Consider the following 22,232-nt stretch of genomic DNA (forward strand, 5'->3'; position numbering starts at 1 on the left):
GATTTTGTTTCCAGGTTAGAGGGAAGAACTGAAGAAGGACCTGATAGTATAAGGTAAGATTATTTCTGTGGAATAGGAAATGATGAGTTAGTAGATTTAGAAAAAATATGGAAAGACAATCTTATGAAGAATGTTATCTACTTTTAGAAAAAACATAAGACAAACAAGTATAGTATGTATACATCAATATATAGATATATATGAATGTATGTGACTATATATGTGTATGAATATAGATATCTATGTATATGTATATGCATATTTGGCATATGTATGTACATATATAAATATATCTATGCTTACTTATAGCCTTCTTGGGGGAGGTGGTGGGGAAGAAAGGGAAAAAAATAAATTAAAAATTACACAGCAGAGAACAAAAGGAAACCCACAAGAAAGCAATAATGGACAGCTCTAAATATAATTTATTATATAGGCTTTAGTGTCTCACATTTTGAATCTGCTTTTATGTTCTGCAGTGCACATTGCAATGTTTTTTCTTTTTCTTTTTTGAAATAAAATTTAATAAAAGTAAAGGAAAAAAGAAAATGAAAAATAAAAATGGTGACTTTGAATGGAATTCTTATTGATTAGTCCTTTCTTTTCTTTTTTACTTTCCCTGTCTCTCCCCATTAAGTTTTTAATAGTAGAGTTGTGTGTAGTAGGATAAAGAGGATTTGAAGGTAGCTAACAATTTCTGTCAAAGATTTCATTTCTCTTTCTAAATGAAAGAGTTGGTGTCTACAATATTTATTCCTTCATTTGCACACTTTGGAAGTCATACTATTTCTCAACTATAGCTCATTGCTGAATCTGCAGGAAATTGAAAGTATATTAATATCAAAACTAGTGCCTAATGTTTGCCCATTTGAGATATACTCATAAATTAACAACAGCATTTTGACTTGACATAACTTAAATCACTATAGACAGTTATGAAAACTTTAAGATGGAGTGGAACATGGAATTTAGAAATGAAATCTTTTTTTTTATTTAAAGTTCCTACTTTAAAATTTTCAAAACATTCTTTCCTTTTAAAAATTTGAGTTCCAAATTCTTGCCTTCCCTTCTAATTCACCCCCACCCTGAGAAGAAAGGCAATATGATATGAACTAAACATGTGAAATCATGCAAAATATATTTTCATTTAGCCACATTAAAAAAGCAATAAAAATAAAAAAAAATTAAACCTAAATCTGCACTCAGACTTAATCAGTTATCTTTGCTTGGTGGATAGCAACTATTACTTTTTAATTTTTAATTATACCTTCTTTGGATTTGCTGCTATTGTATACAATGATCTCCAGGTTCTTCTTGCTTTGCTTTGAATAAGTTCATATAAGTCTTACCATGTTTTGCTGAAACTAGTGCTCCATCACAATCTTATGCCACAACTTATTCATTCACCAACTGAAAAACATTCATTCAATTTCTACTTGTTTGCCACCATAACAAGAGCTGCTATACATGTACTTTTATGTATAGTTTCTTTTCCTTTTTCTTTGGGATATAGACCTATTAGTGGTATTGCTGAATCCAAGGGTATATATAATTCCAAATTGTTTTTCAGAATGGTTGGATCACTTTACCACTCCACCAATAGTTCATTGGTGTACCCTTTTCCCTCTCATCTTCTCATTTTTTATTTCTGATGCATATAAAGTGGTACCTCAGAGTTGTTTTAATCTGGAGTTCTTTAATCAATAGTGACTTAGAGCATTTTTTCATATGATTAAAAGTAGCTTAGATCTCTTCTTCTGAAAACTCCTTGTTCATATTCTTTAGCCATTTGTCAACTGATTATGGCTCTTATTTTCATAAACTTGAATCAGTACTATACTCAGTACATATTTTTAGAAATGAGATCTTTATCAGAAAAATGCTATAACCTTTATTGATATTACTCCTTTGTCTATTGTAATTTTTTTAGTAAAATATGATTTCCATGATTATCTTTTAAAATTAAGTGTATTTTTGCCTTTGCTTTAGATAAGATCAGGATTGATACTCTTGCTTTTTATTTTTTAAACTTCAGCTAAAGCTTGTAAGATTCTACTCTATCTCTTTATTGTAAATCACTGTATATGTCTTGTTATATTCTAGTTTCTAATTCATTCTTCTATCAGCTTTTATTTTACTGATAAGCTCATCCTATTCACATTTATAGTTATGATTATTAATAGTGCATTTCCATCCATTCTATATCTTTCAGTTTCTTCCTTTGTCTCTTTTTTCCTGTCCCTCCTCAAAAATCTTTTTTTTGGGGAAAAAATTCCCCTATTCTATCTCTCCTCTCTCCATTTCCCCAGTGTATCCTTTTCCCCTCCCCTTAATTTTATTAAATATCCATCCCCCCGAAAGATTATGCTCAGTTTTGCTGAGTAGGTTATTTATGTTGCAATCTTAGCTCCTTTGATTATGGCTTTTAGGTAGTCCAGTAATTCTTCCATGATGTCTCCATCTACTTTCCTGGTCAGTTTTTAAAAAATTGATATTTATTTTACATTTTTTTCTTTTGCTTTTCCCACTCTTTTGACTTTGATTGTTTCTTGATGACTTGCAAACTACTTAAGTTCTTTTTGCCTTAGTTTATTTGTCATTAAAATGGGAATAATGGTAGTCTTTTTTCCAGAGTGGTTGTCAGGACCAAATGAAATGATTTTGATAAGGCACTATATAATTGCTAGATATTATAATTTCATTAGTAACTACTTCTTAACCAAAATTTCTTAATTCCTAACTACAACTTATAATTCCAAAGTTCTTTTCTTTAAATGTTTGCTGTTGTTAGTAATGATAATAAATTTCGCTCAATGTCTGTGCACCTGTGTATAAAGTCAGAATGTACTTAAAGATTTGGACATTTATATTGCACTTCCAAGATTACAAAGCACTTTACATACATTAACCATATTTGGTCCTCACAGTAAGTCTGTGGGGTAGATGGCCTTATTCTTTCACATATTATAGATGAAGAAATAGAGACAGAAATATTAATTGGCTTGGTAAAGATAATGATAGTAATAATAATAATGATGATGAGAACCATGACAGTGATGATGGTGATGAGTATGCTACTATTATTATTACTATAGCTGGGAAAGGAAATGACAAACTACTCCAGTATCTTTGCCAAGAAAACCCCAAATGAAATCATGGAGAGTTAGGCACAAATGAAACAACTCAACACCATCACCACCACTATTACTATTACCACCACTAACAGCAATAGTAATACCTAGCATTTATATAATGCTTTACAATTTGTAATTTACAAATAGTATTTTAGCCTCACAACAATTTCAGGTTGGTTCTATTATCTCCATTTTACAGATGAGTATACTAATGCAGAAAGGATAATTAATTTACCTAAAATCACATAGCTAGCAAATGTTTGAGGCTGAATTTGAAATCCAGTCTTTTTTATTTCAGATCCAGAGCTCAATTGAGAAATGACTTGTATTCTTATGAACTTGACTCAGTTCTTTATATATTTTAGAAATGAGATCTTTGACAGAATTTCCCCCCCCAGCTTTATACTTCCTTTCTAATCTTGGCTCCATTGCTTTTGTTTGTACAAACCCTTTTTAATTTAATGTAATCAAAGCTGTCCATTTTTTATTTCAGAATGTTCTCTAATTCTTCTTTGGCCATAAATTTTTCCCCTTCTCAAAAGATCTGATAGATAAACTATCCCTTGCCCTCCTAATTCACTTATCACTCTTTATCCTAAATTATGTATCTATTTTGACCTTATTTTGTTATGGGGTGGGGTAAGATGTAGATCTATGTTGAATTTCTGACATGTTGTTTTCCAGTTTTCCCAGCAATTTTGTGAGTCTTACCCCAGAAGTTGGATTTTGGGAATTTATCAAGCCCTAGTTTACCATAGTCATTAATTGTTGTGTCATATACATAATCTATTCCATTGATCCACCACTCTATTTTGTAGCCAGTACCATATAGTTTTGATGACTGTTACTTTATAATAGAGTTTTAGGTCTGGTACTGCTAGACTAAGAGTCTTTGTTTTTTTCATTAACCCTTTGATATTCTTAACCTTTTGTTCTTATAGATGAATTTTGTTATTTTTGTAGCTCTTTACTATTTTAACAGTTTTGATTTTGTTCTTCTAGATGAATTTTGTTATTTTTTCTAGCTCATTAAAATAATATTTTAGAAGTTTGATTAGTATGGCATTGAACAAATAGAATAATTTAGATAGAATTGTCATTTTTATTATATTAGCTCTGTCTACCCATGATCTATTGATATTTTTTTAATTGTTTAAATCTGATTTTATTCATGTTGAAAGTGTTTTGTAATTATGTTCATATAATTTCTGAGTTCATCTCAACTTCTGTATTTCTGTTGGAACTTCAGACTCTTATTCTCCTCTTCACTGTCTTTCATACCTTTCCTTCATTCCCTCATGGAATTTTATCAGTTTTACCTCCACAATCTCTTACATTTGTTTTCTTTTCTATATTCACCATCAGTATTTTAGTTAAGTCCCTAACACTTTGTATGTGAATCATTGCAATAATTCATTATTGATCCCTAGGCCTAAAGTCCCTCTCCTCTCCAAACAAAATTCAACCTGGCTGCCAAATAATAATCCTGAAACACACATCTGACCGTGTGATATCCCTGTGTAAGAAGCTCCAAGTCTTTAGGATGAAATGCGAATTTCTCTCTTCATTTTAAAAACCCATCCAGTTTTATAACCTTTCTATCTTTAAAAGCTGAATGCACATTTCTCTCATTGACATACTCTATGTTCCAGTCTTTCTACTCTGTCACTCTTCATATACGAAATTTTATCTTCTATCTCCATGTCTTTGGTATAAATTTCCCATCCTGCCTGCAATGCACTTCACCCTCATCTCTATCTAATGGAATCTCTGATTTCATTTGAATCCCATTTTTGGTATGATCATTTATGTAGAATAGGTTTTCCCCCAAATCTGGATTATTTTATGCTAAGTGATGGAGAGAATGCTTATATAGCAATGCATGCCCACTTAAGGAGCACAAGAGCTTTGGAAAGGGGAGATAACATTTTTTCTTTGAGAGAGAACATATATAATTTTAAATTATCTTTGTGGCTGATTCCAGGGAGGAGAATGAAAAAGAAATTCTTGTAAGCATAGATGGAAGTTGGCTTATAAAAAGAGACTTAAGGGAAGTTCTTCTTAGGTGATGTAGGGGCTCCTTCTTGGGTGAGCTGAGATAACTTGTTCTAAGAAGGAGAGCTCATTCATTGTGTATATTTTTGGTATATTTTAATTTATAAAGTTTCTCAGATTTATATTTGACATCTCCTTTGATAATTGGTTTTGCTAACATCCACTGTTTATGATGGTTTGTGTGTGTGTTTGTCTATGTATGTAAAATCTATATTTGTTGGGGAAAGGCTAAACAAATAATTGTAAACCAAGTTTTCTGTTTTCTTGAACCAATAATGCTATTGGCCTTGAAATATTTATAGGAACGGACCTAGATAATTCAAGTCTATTTTTTATCTCTCAGATGAGTATAGAGTGGTGTCACAGGAGCCACCTATTAGTGACTGCTGGGATTTAATTCTGAGCAGCAGATTGTGTCATGTGAAAGAATGATCATTATACAAGACTGAGAGGCAATTACATTTTTTTTTACCTCTTTTCCTGTTTATATCTACCTCTACCTCTGATTTATTTCATCTCTTGTTAGGATTACTAGGTATATGGAATACATATTTTCTAAGCACAGCAAGATTATTATTGTTTTTTTTTTATTATATATATATATATATTTTATAATATTATCCCTTGTATTCATTTTTCCAATTTACCCCCCCTCCCTCTATTCCCTCCCCCCGACGACAGGCAATACCATACATTTTACATGTGTTACAATATAGTCTAGGTACAATACATGTGTGCGAATATCACTTTCTTGTTGCACAATAAACATTAGAATCCGAAGGTACATGCAACCTGGGCAGACAGATATTAGTGCTAACAATTTTCATTCCCCTCCCAGTGTTTCTTCTCTGGGTGCAGCTACCTCTGTCCATCATTGATCAACTGGAAGTGAGTTGGATCTTCTTTATGTTGAAGATTTCCACCTCCATCAGAATACATCCTCATACAGTATTGTTGTTGAAGTGTACAGTGATCTTCTGGTTCTGCTCATTTCACTCAGCATCAGTTGATTTAAGTCTCTCCAGGCCTCTCTATATTCCTCCTGCTGGTCATTTCTTACAGAGCAATAATATTCCATAAACTTCATATACCACAATTTACCCAACCATTCTCCAACTGATGGACATCCATTCATCCTCCAGTTTCTAGCTACAACAAAAAGAGCTGCCACAAACATTTTGGCACATATATGTCTCTTTCCGCTCTTTAGTATTTCTTTGGGATATAATCCCAGTAGTAGCGCTGCTGGGTCAATTATTATTGTTTAAAGAAAAGCATACATTTTTTTTTTTTCTCAAGCAACATCTGCATCAATAAGAATGATCTCAGACAGGTATCTCTGACTCTGGGTTATGGTGATCTTTCCTTGAGCCTGTCAGCTCTACTAAAAGAGTAGGATAAGAATTGTAATAACAAAATATTCTTTTAGTCTTTCTAATGTGCTGTGATTCACAGTTATGGTGGGTCTGGAGAACCAACCCTCCCCATTGGTGGTCACCTTTGATCTTTTCACAGACTCTCTGGGTTCCACACTTAAGCGTGGTCCTCAACAGAGTGGCCAGTCTTTCTCCTGCTACTCTTAAGTCAGGAATTTCAATTTCCTTTGGAGAAGAGGCATGGATAAGATTTCAAAGATATTTTATCAGTATCTCCCCTCAAGCTGCCCATCTTTTTATGTTTGTATATCACTTGTATATAGATATATCACCTACCTATACAAGCAGTCTATCCTGATTTTGCTTAGTTGCTAATGCTTCTTCATACAATGATTACTTTACATATATCTTATATTTTAATTTTCTATGGACATATTTCTTAGTATATATTCCCTACACATAATGGATTATAAGCTCCTTGATAGCCTGGGCTATTCTATTTTTGTCTTTCTCTGTCTAGCACTTTGATTAGGACCAGGCAAATAAACAAGATATAAAAAGTACATATTGAATGAAAATAGTATTGTTACTCTCTGCATAATCTTGGGAAAATAATTTAGTCAACCTTTGTCTCAGTTTTGTGAGCCTGAACAGAAAAACAATATCTGTTGTACTACATTTGAGGTTTTTAGTGTTGAGTAGAGTTAAGGCTCCCCATAGCAATGACTCTGCCACTAAATTGGGCATAGTAAAGTAAAAATTAAGATTGATCCTGGAAAACTTGGAATTTTACAGTAAGACTTTGAGAGCTACAGACCTAGAACAGATGAGAAGAAGTGTTGTGAAAGTGAAATCATATTTGGGACTGATGGGGTGTGAGACAAGTGTGCCATGATACATAGTCATGGTGAGACCATGGAGATCCAAATATGGCATTCCATTTTACTCTTATCCCTATTTCCTCAGAACAGTTTCCAAGTAATTCTTGGAGGTTCTAAATATCCCCAAATACTTTCCTTATTCTTTTCTCTCCTTTCCTAGTTGAGAGGTGGTGTAGAGCAAAAAAAAAATATTAGTTGATCTGAGCTCTAAAAATCCTGCATTTTGCCATTAGGAAACTTTTTGGGAAAATGTTTTTTGTTGTTGTTTTGTTATATTTCTTTTTTTTTTTGTGATTTCAAGAAATCAAATGGTGATTAAAAGAAAATGTCAATTATGAGCAATGAAGTGGAATGAATGAAAAAGTAAGTTTGTAAACATGGGAATGGATGTTGAGAGACCAGATGAAAAATATTTCTTGGAAATCTTGAGAAACTCTATATCATACCCTTTGGTTTGTATAGAACCTGAGGGCAAGTGCTAACATCTTTTAAACTTAAAATAAAAAGATGGTGAGAAAGAGGGAGAGGACCTTTAGGAGGTTGAATTAAGTTACTCATAAATGGGGCAACATTGGGTAGACAAATTTGATAATTCTCAGGGTGCTAATTACTTAATTATGGACTTTTTAGATACTGTATATAAAAAGACAAAAAAAATGTAGGGGAAAGAGCAGGAATGGGAAGATGTTGCTGTGTACACCTAACATTTACCATATATGTCACAAATAGGATATTAGAGGTTGAAAGCATCGTCTAATTCAAACCTTTTAAGGATAATTAGCTTGTCTGTGATAAATTAAATGAATATATCAAGTAAATAAAAATTTCATTTACATTTCTGAGTACATCATTTGTCTCTTGCTCAATTGTATGAGTACAGACTAGCTACCTGGAGGGCTCCAGGGTCAGCCAGAGTCAGGATAAATTAAAGTCCTTGGTCTTTAGGGGGAGAAGTGAAAGAAGTGAAAGAGGCAGGCACATTGCCATGAGGATTGCCAAAGATCTGGATTCTGGAATCCAGAGTCACCAGGCTCTCTCCTCCTCCTGTGGACAAGTGACTCTGCCTTCTCTCCCTCACTCTCCAAACACCAAACATTCAGCAAGCACCACCTGTGAGAAGAGCCATTTATCCAAATATATGCTAATAGAGTCATTGTCTCACATGGAATAGGTAATTTAGCCTTAAGTGCTTGGTTATCTGACTCAAGCAAACCTTTTTGGAGTTTCAGCGCTCTAAATCTCCTGCTTTCTTTTGTTTTAGAACACAGATGGTCATGCCCTCCCTGACTTCTAAGGAAAGTGAGAACCCCCAAAAGGAGGCGATCATGCCCTCCCTGACTTCTTAGAAAGAGAGATGAAAAACACCAAAGGGAAGTGGGGAGTCAAGCCAGACATTGTTAGTGGGTTTCTGGGCTTAAAGGGTCTTACTAGAAACAGGTATGCACAAAGCCATCAGCATGGAGGGTATTTACACAAGCACATAGCAATAAAGCACAGGCTAGCAGTGATGACTCTCCCCACAACTGGTGCAGGCTCAATGTGGTGTAACAAACATGAATTGTACATGCAAGTAGTGAAATAATAAACAATATGAATGAACATGATATTGTACAAGATTTTCAGAAGTCCTAGAAGGAACGTAAATAACAATCACATATACGCCTCCTTCAGCAACCAAGATAGTCCCAAACCAGTCTAGGTCAGTTATTTCACATATCAGGGAATCCAATGACTCCTGCAATAGTCTTTTTAGATGTTAGGGAATGTTATGGGCCAGAAATAGAAACAAGGTACTAAGTAGAATTGAGGAGACAATGGTTAAATCTAATTTAATCCTATAACAAATTGATTTAACCCTACAACAAATAATAGTTTCCTAGTGATATAATCATTGATTTATACTCATTGTAGAGCATATAAGCTAGAAGCTCTCAGGGCCAGAAAAGACAAGTACACTAGAAGCTTTCACAGGCTGAGACATCCATTCCATCTCCCACCTTTGTGGTGTCTGAAAGCTGAAGTATAAATCTTTGAATTCAGAGAGGTTCAGAGGACAGAGAAGGAGGCAGGAGCCCAAGCTCTCACAACCAAGTATTCATTTGTAATCCTAACATTTGTAAAATGTCTCTTCCCCACAGATTTATGTGTTTTTTTTTTAACTATAAAAGGAGTAAAAACTCCTGTTTTGCCTTCAAATTTCTATCTCGAAGGGATAGTATGAACTTTAGCTGCTATTGATCCTCCTATGCTAGACATGCAGGTGTCTGTCTTAATCTTTGGCCAGTGACTGGGCCAGCTGGCACCTCTAATGACTGTATGATCTGCACCTGTGTCTACCAATCCTTCCAGTGGTATGCCGTTTATATAGATAGTGAGCATAGGCCACTTAGCTGTCACAACTGTAGTCTAGGATATTCCTGGATTCTGTTGCTTGGAGTCAGAATCTGGGCAATTATCACCAGATTACCAATAAGAAATCTGTATCAGCAAACCTGATGCTACTACTTTTCCTGGTTAATAAGTCACACATCGTATACCTGTATTAGTGACTGGGATATTATCTGTACATTCCCCAGTTTCCCACATCAGTGTATGGATAAACGCTGTTTTGTAAGTACTCTCAGGAGGTAAAATGGTCAAGCCTATTGTGCCTGGCAGCAAGGGATCCATAGGCTGGAGAGGAACACATTCACCTCTCCAGGAAATATCTCAGTAGTTTCAGCTGCAAACAACTCTATTCTTCCCAATTGTAATCCCTTTCTCCCATCAGATTGCTTCCTGGCTGATTGGTCATGCCTGAGTACTGAACTTCTAAAGACTCTTTGGGTATATCATCAGCTGCCATCATGCCCCAAGTATTTTTTGTTTTGGGTCCTGGGGCTGCCCCCCCAATCCCATTTCCCTGAATCAATCTACATTCTGATGCCCAATGGAAGCTTCTGTTGCATTTTGGACATGGGATTTGGGGTCTTGTTCTCCCACCCTGTTTTCTCACTCTGTCTCTATGCCAACATTGAGCTTTCAGATGCCCTACTTCACCACATTGAAAGCATTGACGAGTCTCTCTGGAAGTCCCTTGCCAAAAGGGACCCTATTTTCCCATTTTCGGATCTTGGGAAGTCTGCATCATAGCCTGGGTATAAAAGGTATTTGTGCTCACTGTGGCACAGCATCTTAGCATCTTATGATCTTCTCTAAAGGAGCATCCTTGTGTAGTCCTAGTATAATTCTTTTACAAAACTCAATTAGCATTTTCTTTAGCAAGTTGCCTTATCATAATTTCTGTTGCTGCATTTTCACCAATAGTTCATATTACAGCTTTCTGCAGAGGTCCCACAAAATCAGCAAAGGGTTCATTTGGACCTTGTGCTATTTTCGTGAAGGCTTCTCCTCTGTCCTGTTTACCTGGGATAAAACCCCATGCTTTTGATAGCAGCAGAAACAATTTGCTCATATGCTGCTATGAGGTAATTAATCTGTGCTGAAGTGTCTGCATAAGAACCTACACCTGTTAGTCGGTCACAGGTGATTGGTATATTACCTCTAGTTTGCCTTTTTCCTAAGGCTTGTATTCTAAAAAGTTCACTATACTCAGAAAGCCACAACAAGTTTTGTCCAGGTTCTAAGCATATCCTTGGTATAGATTTCCAGTCACTAGGGGATAAAATTACATAAGCAAAATTTTGTAATAACATATTAACATAAATGTAGCCCCATAAAGAGTGAAAGCCTTTTTCAGGTCTTTGAGGATTTCTAGATTAAAAGGAGTGTATCTTCTACTTTCTTGACCTGACGGATTAAGATGTTCAATCACAGGATACATTTCTGTTCTTAAATCAGCTGTATTCTTCCCTTCCTTTTTGGTTTTTGCAATCTAGTCATAAGAGGGAGTGATTGCTGGGGGGTGGTGGTGGTGCTGGTGATATCACTGCCCTTCCCACTCCTCTTCCTCTCTCCACCCAGGAAGATGAAGTTGATGGGGGAGGGTCAGTAGTCTGCTTGGATGTAGGCAGAGTTGAAGCTGGGTTATGAAAGTGAGAATCACCAATCCCTTCAAGTTCATTTAACTCCCCTTCCCCCCCCCCCCCCCCCCCCCCCCCCCCCCCCGTGATGTTTCCATTACCCTCTCCAGCCTCTTCCTCTTTCTCCTCACACTTCCTCATCTGGCTGTTCTTAAAACATTTCTTTTTTCTAGAACTTGTGGGATTCTTTAAGGCCAATTGAATTATATTGTATGTATAGAATGTTTCCTTAGAAATTGAATCAGGGGGGCAGCTAGGTGGCACACCAGCCCTGAATTCAGGAGGACCTGAGTTCAAATCTGGTCTCAGACACTTAACACTTCCTAGCTGTGTGACCCTGGGCAAGTCACTTAACCCCAGCCTCAAAAAAAAAAAAAAAAAAAAAAAAAAAAAAAAAAAGGAATCAGGACCTTTATCATTGTAACTTTCACATAGTTAATCTCCTATTGGCTTCTAATTATCAGCCTCTATTTCTTCTTCCCTGAAAAATCAAGGGGACATACATTCTAATGTATCCAAGAGTCCACCAATCTGCTCCCAAGTTGCAAGCAAACCTTGCCTCTTTATTAGTCTGAGTATGCTTTCTATAGAGCTCCCAGGAAGTGGGGATGGGTGGAGGTGGGGGAGATTCTTTTCCTAATATCTGCCCCATTTCAGCTAGAAAATGAGAGTTACTAATTTAGCTCTTAACAAAGTAATTTCCCGTTTGTCTATTAAAATACTCACCCAATTTCCTTGTCACAAAGACTTCTTCAGTGAAATTAGGGTCCTTGATTCACACACTGGGCCCCAAAATGTAAAGTACAAGCTAGCTTCCTGATGAGCCTCTGGGTCAGCAGACTCAGGATTAATTAAAGTCCTTGGTCTTTAGGGGGAGAAATGAAAGAGGCATGCTTGCCAAAGATCTCTCCCACGCTCTCTCCTCCTCCTCTTGCTGCCAAGTGACTCTGCCCTCTCTCCCTCCAACCTCCAATCCTTACCTCTCATTATCTTAATACTAAACATTCAGCAAGCACCAACGGTGAGAAGAGCCATTATTCAAATATATCCTAATAGAGTAATTGTCTCACATCAAATAGGTAATTATGTTTAAGTGCTTGGTTGTCTAATTCAAGCATACCTTTTTGGAGTTTCAGCCCTCTATATTCAATTATCCATACAAGTATAGACAAAATAAATTTCATTTTAAAGGACTGATAAATTCCATAGATGTTGTTATATTGAAAATTGAATGATGCCTCTTGTTTAAATAATTATTTCTACTATAGAATAATAGTAATATCATCACTAGTGCTATAATTGTCATCAACAACTGTTATATCAGCAACTATATTTTATATTTACAATTAGTCTCATTTTTTTTGTTATATTCTTTAACAGAAATACTGGAAATTTTCCAGAGTAAATTTTGATCTTTACAACAATCCTGGAAGTTAGATTGTTATTATCCTCATTTTACACATGAGGGACAGAGGTATGTAAAAGTTAAGTGACTTGTCCAAGATAATATATCCAGTAAATATCTGTGGCAGTGTTTGAACTCCAATCTTTCAACTCCAGTATTGTACTCTCTCCATTGTGCTATGTAGTTGCAAAATCAACAGCCCATCTACTTCCTTTTTGAATCACATACATCTTGGATGATACATAATTTTAGCACATTTTCGACATATTGTTGCTAATAATATAATGCAGCTTAATGATATCTACCATATTTCTCTTCTATTGTCTATACTATAACATGTAGATAAGTGTACAATCCATTTAGTTTGTAGTCTATCAACATACATACACATATGCATGAAATCATATATGTATACATGAAATCATGCATGTATATATACATGTTTATGATAGCTATAGCGAATTAAAAATTAACTAAGACAAGAATTGAATGAAAGGAAAATAAGTTGGATTACATTTGGGAAACTAGGAAGTATACTCACATATCCTAAATGGTCTCCAATACCAAAAAAAAAAAAATAGTGCATTTAAACTTCAAAATTCTCTGTGAAATTATGTGTAAATTATGGAACACTATGATCTCCAAGTATCAATTTGGGGGTGGCTCAAAATTTTGCTCAAAATTTTATTTGGAATCCTTTCTCAGATTTATATAATGTCCAAGGATTCATTTTTGTTCTTTCTATTTTTTTTTTAAATCAATCGCATAATATTTCTTTTAAAAGGTCCCAGGTCAAGCACACTTGATCTTTGTTTTGGCCCTGATTGATTCAGAATTGTGTGGAACAGCAACACAATTCCTTACCCAAAATGATTATTCAGAGATTTCTCAAAGTGAAGATAAGAAGATTTCTTAAAATCTCCAAGAAGTCTGCTTACTGATTTTCTCAGAGAGAGGAGGCTTCCAATTACATTCATCTTTCTTATTATCACTACCTCTGCTAGCATCAGTCAGCAGACATTTTTCATACCATAAATTGCATCACAAAGTTCAGATTATAATCTACTGGTCCTCAGATCCTTCCTCATACAAATTAATGTCTCTTTAAACTAGTTTCCCAGTTCATTAACACCCCCAACTTTCAAGATTTATCTCTTCTCACTTTCTTTGCATAGAAAAGACTTATGCCTTAGATTTCACCTATTCATATAACTGAGCTGAACCAAAATCCTCTTAATTCTCAAAAATTCTGATAATAGTCCTTGTATCTCCTCTTTTTAATTTCCTCTAAACATAGCCTTCCTAGTTTCTCTATCCTTATTAACTTTATGTCAGACCACTACTTCTCTAATGATTTTGATTTCCTCTCTTCAGAGTCTAAGGTTGTGCTTTTCTCTTTAGATGGCTGAATATGTGAGGGTATAGAGATAGTGGGTTTTTTTTTTTTTTTTTTTTTTTTTTTTTTTTTTTTTGTCCTTCATTCTTGAAAACAACTATGATATCAGAGAGGTGGTGCCATGGCAAGCAAGTGAGTTGTATTTAAGTAAGGGTAGGCTGTGCAAAGTCACCAATCAGCCTCAATCTTTTCTCAAGAGTTATTTTGGTCTAGTATATGGATCTAGATATGGATTTAGATGACTGGAGGTAGCCCTGAATGCAGTGAGAAACTTTTTCAGCTAAAGTCTTTATTTAACAGATTTCAATTGGACTGAGAGAACGACCACTCAATTAAGAATTGAGGCAAAGAATAGCCTCTTTTACTTAGTCTCAAAAAACAAAAAATCCAATTTGGGAGGAGAAAAACCATCAGGGTCATTGACCAAAACAGAAAAAAATGGCTATTTATGAACTCTGAGTCAATCAAGACTCAAACATGACCCATTGGAACTGGCCTAGGACCTACTGTTGACTAATCAATGAAAGCCAGAGTGACTTGGATTTAAGGCAAGGTCCTTAAAGAAATCTAATGAGTAAGCCTCAAGATGTCTTCTGATGTTTCAGAGATAAAGAAACAAATTACATTCTTTTAGACAGAGCACTCACAGATAAGGGTATGATACTATATGTAGAAAGAAAGAAAGAAAAAAAGGAAGAAAGAAAGAAAGAAGGACCAAGATAAAGAAAAGAAAGAAAAAAGGAAGGAAGGAAAGGAGAAAGAAGAATGGAAAAAGAAGGAAGAGAAGGCAAGGGAAAATAAGGTGAGGGAAGAGAAAGGAAGGGAGGGGAAGGAAGTAAAGAGAAAGAGAAGGGAAGAAGAGGAAGAGGGATGGAGCCAATTTATCAGTTCATTTGGGGTCTCCAGTCTGGCAGGTCTAATTTAGAAAAAGACTGCAGCATTCCTGGATCCCAGAAAAGCCAAAGCTAGAGAGTAAGGCAAAGAGCTCCAGGCTCAATCACAACTTCAGATCTAATTTCAGATCATCAGAAATTTCAGAAGATAGGGATTATAATGGGGCATATGGGACCTGGACCTAATCACTCTATTCAGAGTAATTGGAATCCTGACTATAATATATTCCCCAATACAGCAGTAGCCAGTACTTCAATTAAAAGCAGTAAGTGGTCCTAGCCAACTTATTCAAGAATTCAAGGATTTCAAGAAACTGGCTCTGGCACAATTTCCTGCCTCTGTCATATATTGACAATGTGATCCTGGGCAAACCATTTAACTTCTCAGTGATATATGCAACTTTTTAAGACTACAAGTTGCAGAGAAGGTGCTGACTTGCATTGGGTAGAGGAAATTCCTTACTTGCCAGTTCATTATGCCAATGAAATCACAGATGTAATATCTATCCCTATCCAGGTCAAATAAAATGTATTTCAAGCAGCCATGAAGAAAGCTGCCAAGTACCAATGAACCATCAAAGGGTTATATAGGATTATGCACCAGGGATGATAAAGAAAAGCTCCTAATATAGCATACCAAAAATCAAAGAAAAATATTTTTTTTAGTAAGAGGTATCTTTCTAAGCCATATGTAGACCTATAGGGAGAAAAATGAACCTTGAATAAAGGAGATACAAGCTATATATAGTATCACATTGGAGAACAAAACTAGTGGAATGCTTTGTGGATTAATTTGACTCCCCTCTTATCACCTCCTTTCTTACCTTAGAATGTGGAGGTGTAATCAAATGTAAACACCATGTTATATAACATATAAAATGTTTTTAGATTAGGGGCAATATAATGGCCTCAGTTATATGTAGTCCAATTCTTTTACTATTTTATAAAGTTGATATGAGGTAAAAATTATAAAATTTTAACAGTTAAGGTCTTCAGTTAAGAAAATTACTAACACTTCAACAGAGGCTTAGTTCACTGCCTTAATTTAAATTTTGAATGTTTCCAGCTTACCTTTGGCTTCCTCCATCTCCTTTTTTTTTTCAGCATAGACTAATTATTCACATTCAGTAAAAGTTTTTAATATTAGCTATTAAAAATATAACAAAATAAGGATTAAGATAATCCCTTAGATAAAAGAAAACAACTATATCATTGGACAATTTTTGGGAGGGGAAGGTGGAGAAAGAATAGATCTTTCTGAATTTCCCTTGATCCTTAAAGATATGATTATGACTGAGAACTTTCATCCAAGTTTTTGTTCCTATGTGCCTGCAGGGACACAGTGGTCCATCATAACTTTTCCCTTTCTGTTGCAGCTCAGCTTCTAACTCTATTGCCTATTGTCTCTTTAGCTATTGCCTTTCTCTAGCTTAGTGAATTAAGACCAACTGGAATGCTTGAGGAAGCCATTTTCTTCCATCACCTTTTACTGTTACTTAGCTTATATAGTTCCAGATCCTTCCTCTCAGTCCTCCAAAACTTTCCCTTTTCCAAAATTTTTCTGTGTAAATTTACTTCTCAATTCTAAGAACAAGATAAAAGATAGGAAAACTTTTAAAAGATAGATTTTTATTGAGAATTGATACAATTGCAACTTGAATTGGTCCTTTCATCCAAGTCTTCCAGAAACCACTTCATAATTTTTCTCAATTGCTCTTAATTCTTCCAATTAATCTTTCCCTGGGTGTCTTTTCTGAATGTGATGGATTCTAGTTGGTCTCTAAGGAGGTGAATTCTCAAGTAGGTTGTCTTCCTGGAACAGATGCCATCTACTAAACTGGGAACTGAAGAGAAGGGAAGCTCTCATTTGGGTGACCTTCCTGGAGGTGGCAGCATATGGAGATGGGCAAGGGAGAAGAAAAGGTACATTTTCATTCATGCAGGATTCTCAGAAGTAATAACATCCAGCTGGGTACTACTATGTAGGGCTACAAAAGCAGGACTTATATTTTGACCTTGAAAAGAGGAGTCAAGTGGAAAGCTGGCACAAAAGTGAGCAATGGGAAGAGATAAGGCTAATACCAACCAGGCTTTACCAATTGCTTTTGGATTGTTGTCTGGGGTCTTGGTATTCAGGGAATTTCTTTGGGCCAAGTTCCCAAATACTAAATTGTTGTAGAAGATCTTGGCAGTTTCTGCCTTGATTTGAATGGATCCTGGTAGGAAGTACATCCCCTGAAAACTACTTCATTTTTAATGTTACAGCAACTAGAAACTTTTGGAACTTTTTTGGTTCTTGGTGGAATCACCTTTTCTTTTCCTAGCCCTGGCCTCACAATATGAGAACTTCTTGAGTGATATTTAAAGGAATGTGAAGTTGATTTCTAAAGTCATTCTCTTCTATTTTCAACTAGCCATAATAAGATATTTGATAAGTTTCTGATGTGAGATATGTATCTTGTAGTAAATTAATTTGGAGAGATGTTAAAAACTTTTAAAAATATATAGATACTAGATTTTGAGATTTAGTTGCAAGGCTTGCTGCTAAAATAATGTACATATTTTATGCACAAGGGTAAGATATTCAAGATCATGGTAGTTTTATTCTGAAGCTCTCAGACAGCTTTACCAACATTTGTCCAGAGACAAAGAGACACAGAGAGAGAGACAGAGAGGAAAGATAGAGATAGTGACATAGACAAAGTGATACACACACACACACACACACACACACACACACACACAGAGTAAAAGGGAGGGAGATAGAAATAGTGAGAGCAAGAGCAAAAGCAAGAGCGAGAGTGTGAGAGAGAAACGAGAGAAAGAGACAGAAAGTATGTGTGTATGAAAGAGACAATGTGTGTGTGTGTGAGTGTATGTTGCATGTGAGAGAGAGGGAGAGAGTGTTATTTTTGCTATTATTCCTGCTAAGTTCTAGAACACCAATAAATCATACAAAGACTTGGATGATTATTATTTAAAACAATTTTAAAGCCACAGTATAACTAGTTATATATCTTTAAAATTAAGGCTTCTCAGCTCATCTGAAACTTACTCAGAAATTCAGAAAACTTCTTTCTAAAAGTGCCTGTACCTAAGATTCACAGATAATTGTAGCAAATATCTCTCCCCCACCCCATGCTAATTTCCCCCTCTTTTTATCTAGAAATAGGTCACAATTCTTTACTTTCATAGTCTTTAAGTAATATAAACTTCATAAGTTTATAATAGTTGGGAGAGGGGAAATCAATTAGTACACTTATGCTTCCTGAAGGCAAAAAGAAGATAGAGTTATTATCTCTCTTTTAATATCTTATCATTTAATTCAGTGTCTACTTTTTTTTTTGTCTTGATCTGATAATTTTATTGCTGTGGGGAATCCCGGATTTTGGGGAAAAAAACAAACAAACAAACAAAAAACTCCCTTTACTAATTTAGATCAAGAAATTGGTGTCTTAGAAAATTGCCTAGGAGTTTTAAGTGGTTATGTGATTTGACCATGCTTATGAGAATAGGATATTACTTGTCTTTGTGATCCTAACTCCAGATCTCTATACTTCCATGCTTCTTATTTGCCCTCCTTAAGGTCTTAATAAATATTTGTCATTTGAATTTGGTTAAATTCAGATACAGGGATTAAAATCAACAACTTTATAAGATAGTTCTTTTTACCTCCAAAGTTCTATTTTTTTCTCCCATCTGAAAGTGCCTTCCTTTAACAGAGCTTTTCTTTAGCTCCGAGTTGGAATCATTGTTATTTTCATGGACATTATTAAGCTTCCTAATAATGTAGATAATTTATATGCTATGTATATATAATAAAAAAATCAAATTCCACAATGTTCTTTGTTTGGTTTTCCTGGGGGTCTTGGAGGCACCCTTCCTTTCAGTTCAGTAATCACTAAGAGAGTAGCCAGGGATTAAAGGCCAAATCCTTTATTATCTCTTTCAAAGTCTTGTCTCCTTTCCTGGGGCCTGGTTAGCTTTCTTATAGTCCGGATTCTTTATTATCTCCTTCCTGGGGCTGGACAGCTTTCTGGAGAGTTTTTCAGATCAGCCTTGGTCTCAGTGGACAAATGCAGGAGAAGAGCCTGCCACCAGTGACCTTACTGAACATTGAATGTCTTTCCTTTATTCTGAGAGCTCCTACCTGTCTTCCCTGCGCTCTGAAAGCTTCTCTTCTGTGGCTCTGCTTATATAAGTATAGACTAATTATCATATCACTAGGAAACCAATATTGGTTGTAAGATTAAATCAATTATTCTGAACCATGCTAAACTAAATAACCATTGTCTCTATCAATTCCACTGACTTAGCACCTTGTAAGACTCCTTTGTTTTAAGTTCTGGCCCATAACAAAATTCAGTTCACAAACAAGGCATTTTGCTTATCATTGGGGTAATACCATTATAAAAAACATATCTGTCCTTATCCTCAAGGAACTTCTATTTTAATGGGGAGGGGAAATGAAGGAGACATAACATATAAATAAAAAAAAAAAAGTATAGCACGTGGAAAATAGAATGAGGAGAATTAGGAAAGCCTTCATGAAGGAGGTGATAGACTGAGTTCATCATTTAAAAAGTGTTTTCAGAGGCAAAAATGAAAAGAGGTTGTATTTCAGGGATAAAGAGTGGTGTATGTTAATGCATTCCAGTAGAAGATGATGTATTGAATTTGGAAAACAACTGTTTAGTCCACTTTGGCTAAAAACATAGAGAATAAAAGGAGAAAAAGGAAGAGAAAGATATTGTTTAGTTCACATTTATATAGTGGTTTAAAGTTTACAAAATTCATTGCTCCCCAAATAATGTAAGACGAGTAGTATGAATATTATACTTACTTGATTAAAAGAGGATTCTGAGACTTAAGTGATTTGCCCTGGATCACAGAGTATTAAGACCGACCATTGACTCTTATAAAACAATAGTATTTTATAGCAAGATGATGATTTATAGATCACTCAATTCACCTACATCTTAAAGATGGAGAAATCGTGGGGCAAACAGACTAAGTGGTTTGTCTCCAGACAGTTAAGTAGGTTATTTATCAGAATAGTTGTTTGCTATCTTTTCTAAGCAGGTGAATTGTTAAGCCATCTGTAGAAAATTTCTCTCTACAGCCTAGAATATAAGATCTAAAGTGTATGTGTGTTAATTCCCTTTTACCCTCCCCTTTTTTCCCCAGTCCCCCAGGCTGCACAATGCTCCTGATTGAGTGATTGGGACTATGGTTTGCAATGAAAGAGATTTAGACTGGTATTTTTTCTTTTTTTTCTTTTTTTTTTTTCTGCTTACCCCCCCACACTTTTTTCCACCATCCTAATGAAATTTGCAGACATGGAAAGGAAACTCAGTTATTTATAGAAGTGGGAGGAATGTGAGGCCTAATTGTGCTTAGTCTATTGCTAAGTACGTAATCTGTTTGCTATTAAATTTTACAATCTTTCAGCAATATACACTTAAAAAAGAACTGCATAAATCTGACAAAGGAAAGCTCAAATGAGTGCTCCCAGGTTTCAAATCTCCTAATTGAAGTCAAGTTTTTGAGACTTAAAAAAAACATCCCCAAACAAAACATAAAACCCAACTATTTACAGGGTTAACCTATCTTGCACAGATCCCCCTCTCCACCTTGGAAATACTGGTTTATTCATTTCCTTTCCAGACTTGTAAGTCTTGACATATCTACCCATGGGCTGCATAAATTGTTAAGTGTTGAGCCATCATTTCTATGTGTGTGTGTGTGTGTGTGTGTGTGTGTGTGTGTGAATGTATGTGGCCTTAAGATAGATGAAGTCATCATGATAGTGTCAGATAGTTGAATTGGCCCCTTGTGTCCTGACCATTTGACTTGTGATGAAAGCCTATCTTTTGACAAGCTGAAAAATGAAAATGGACCAAACTTAGAAACATTCTGATGACAAGCAAGGTTGCCTCAAGACATGAACTCAGGGCTATGTAGGCCTGAGGAAGCCTGAAGTCCAGAAGTCTGGGCAGAAAATCTAGCTTCTCAGCAAAGAAATAGGGCACAAGTATTCAATAAAGACTGACAAACTTACAGAAGGGACCTTCAGATTTTACACAGTATAACACTTTTGATATGAGAAAATATTTTCTAGATTTTGTTTCAATTAGACTGGGGAAACTTAAAGGGCAAGAATCATGTCTTATGATAATAGCTCACATTAATTTTGTGACTTAATGTTTTTACAACATTTCCCCAACAACAGGAGATACATGTTTTATAGTAAAAAAATTATCCTCCCAAAAGTTAGGTAATTTGTCCAAGGTGATAAGAGGCAATATTAGAACCAAGATTCAAGCATGGTACCATGAACAGGGTAAGTTCTCAATGAATATTTGTTGAGTTTACTCATTTTTGTATCTCTTTATATTTCTACTAGAGTTGAAAGGAACCTTGGGATCATTTAAAACAATTCTCTCATTTTACAGATCAAAAATTTGAAGCCTAAAGAGCAAAATTAATTTGCCTCAGATTGCATAGCTAATTAATGGCAGGTTAGAAAGTAGTTCTTCTAATGCCAGGTCCTATGTTAAAGCATAATAATGCTAGTTTATCCTTATATATAAATTATTTCCATAATGGACTCTTGACAGTTTGTAATTATATGAAATCTTGCTATTTAACATTAGCACTTATTAAATGGGCATATCATTCACAAGGATCTTTTATTCTCATAAATCTCTGATTCCAGCTTCCTGCCCCAAACCTGGTCTCATCACCGGGCAATGACTCATTTTATAATCATTTCCTTCTCTCCCATCAAAATACATTAGTCTTTAGATTTTTATTCTTTGGTCTTTTAGATATATCTCCTGGCAATCTCATCAACTTCAGTGCTTCAATTATTGCTCTTTGTAGATGTATGTCATTCTTTCTCTCAGACTTCAGTCTCTTTGCTGAACTTTCAAAATAACATTTCCATCCACCTCTAGGTTGGCACTTAAGTGGCACAGTGGCTAGAGAATTAGATGTGGAGTTGGAAAAAATCTTAATTCAAATCTGATTTCAGACACCACGACTCTTGGAAGTTACTTAGTTTTTCTTTA

This window comes from Sminthopsis crassicaudata, chromosome 4 (genome assembly GCF_048593235.1).
Source record: "Sminthopsis crassicaudata isolate SCR6 chromosome 4, ASM4859323v1, whole genome shotgun sequence".
Lineage (NCBI taxonomy): Eukaryota > Metazoa > Chordata > Mammalia > Dasyuromorphia > Dasyuridae > Sminthopsis > Sminthopsis crassicaudata.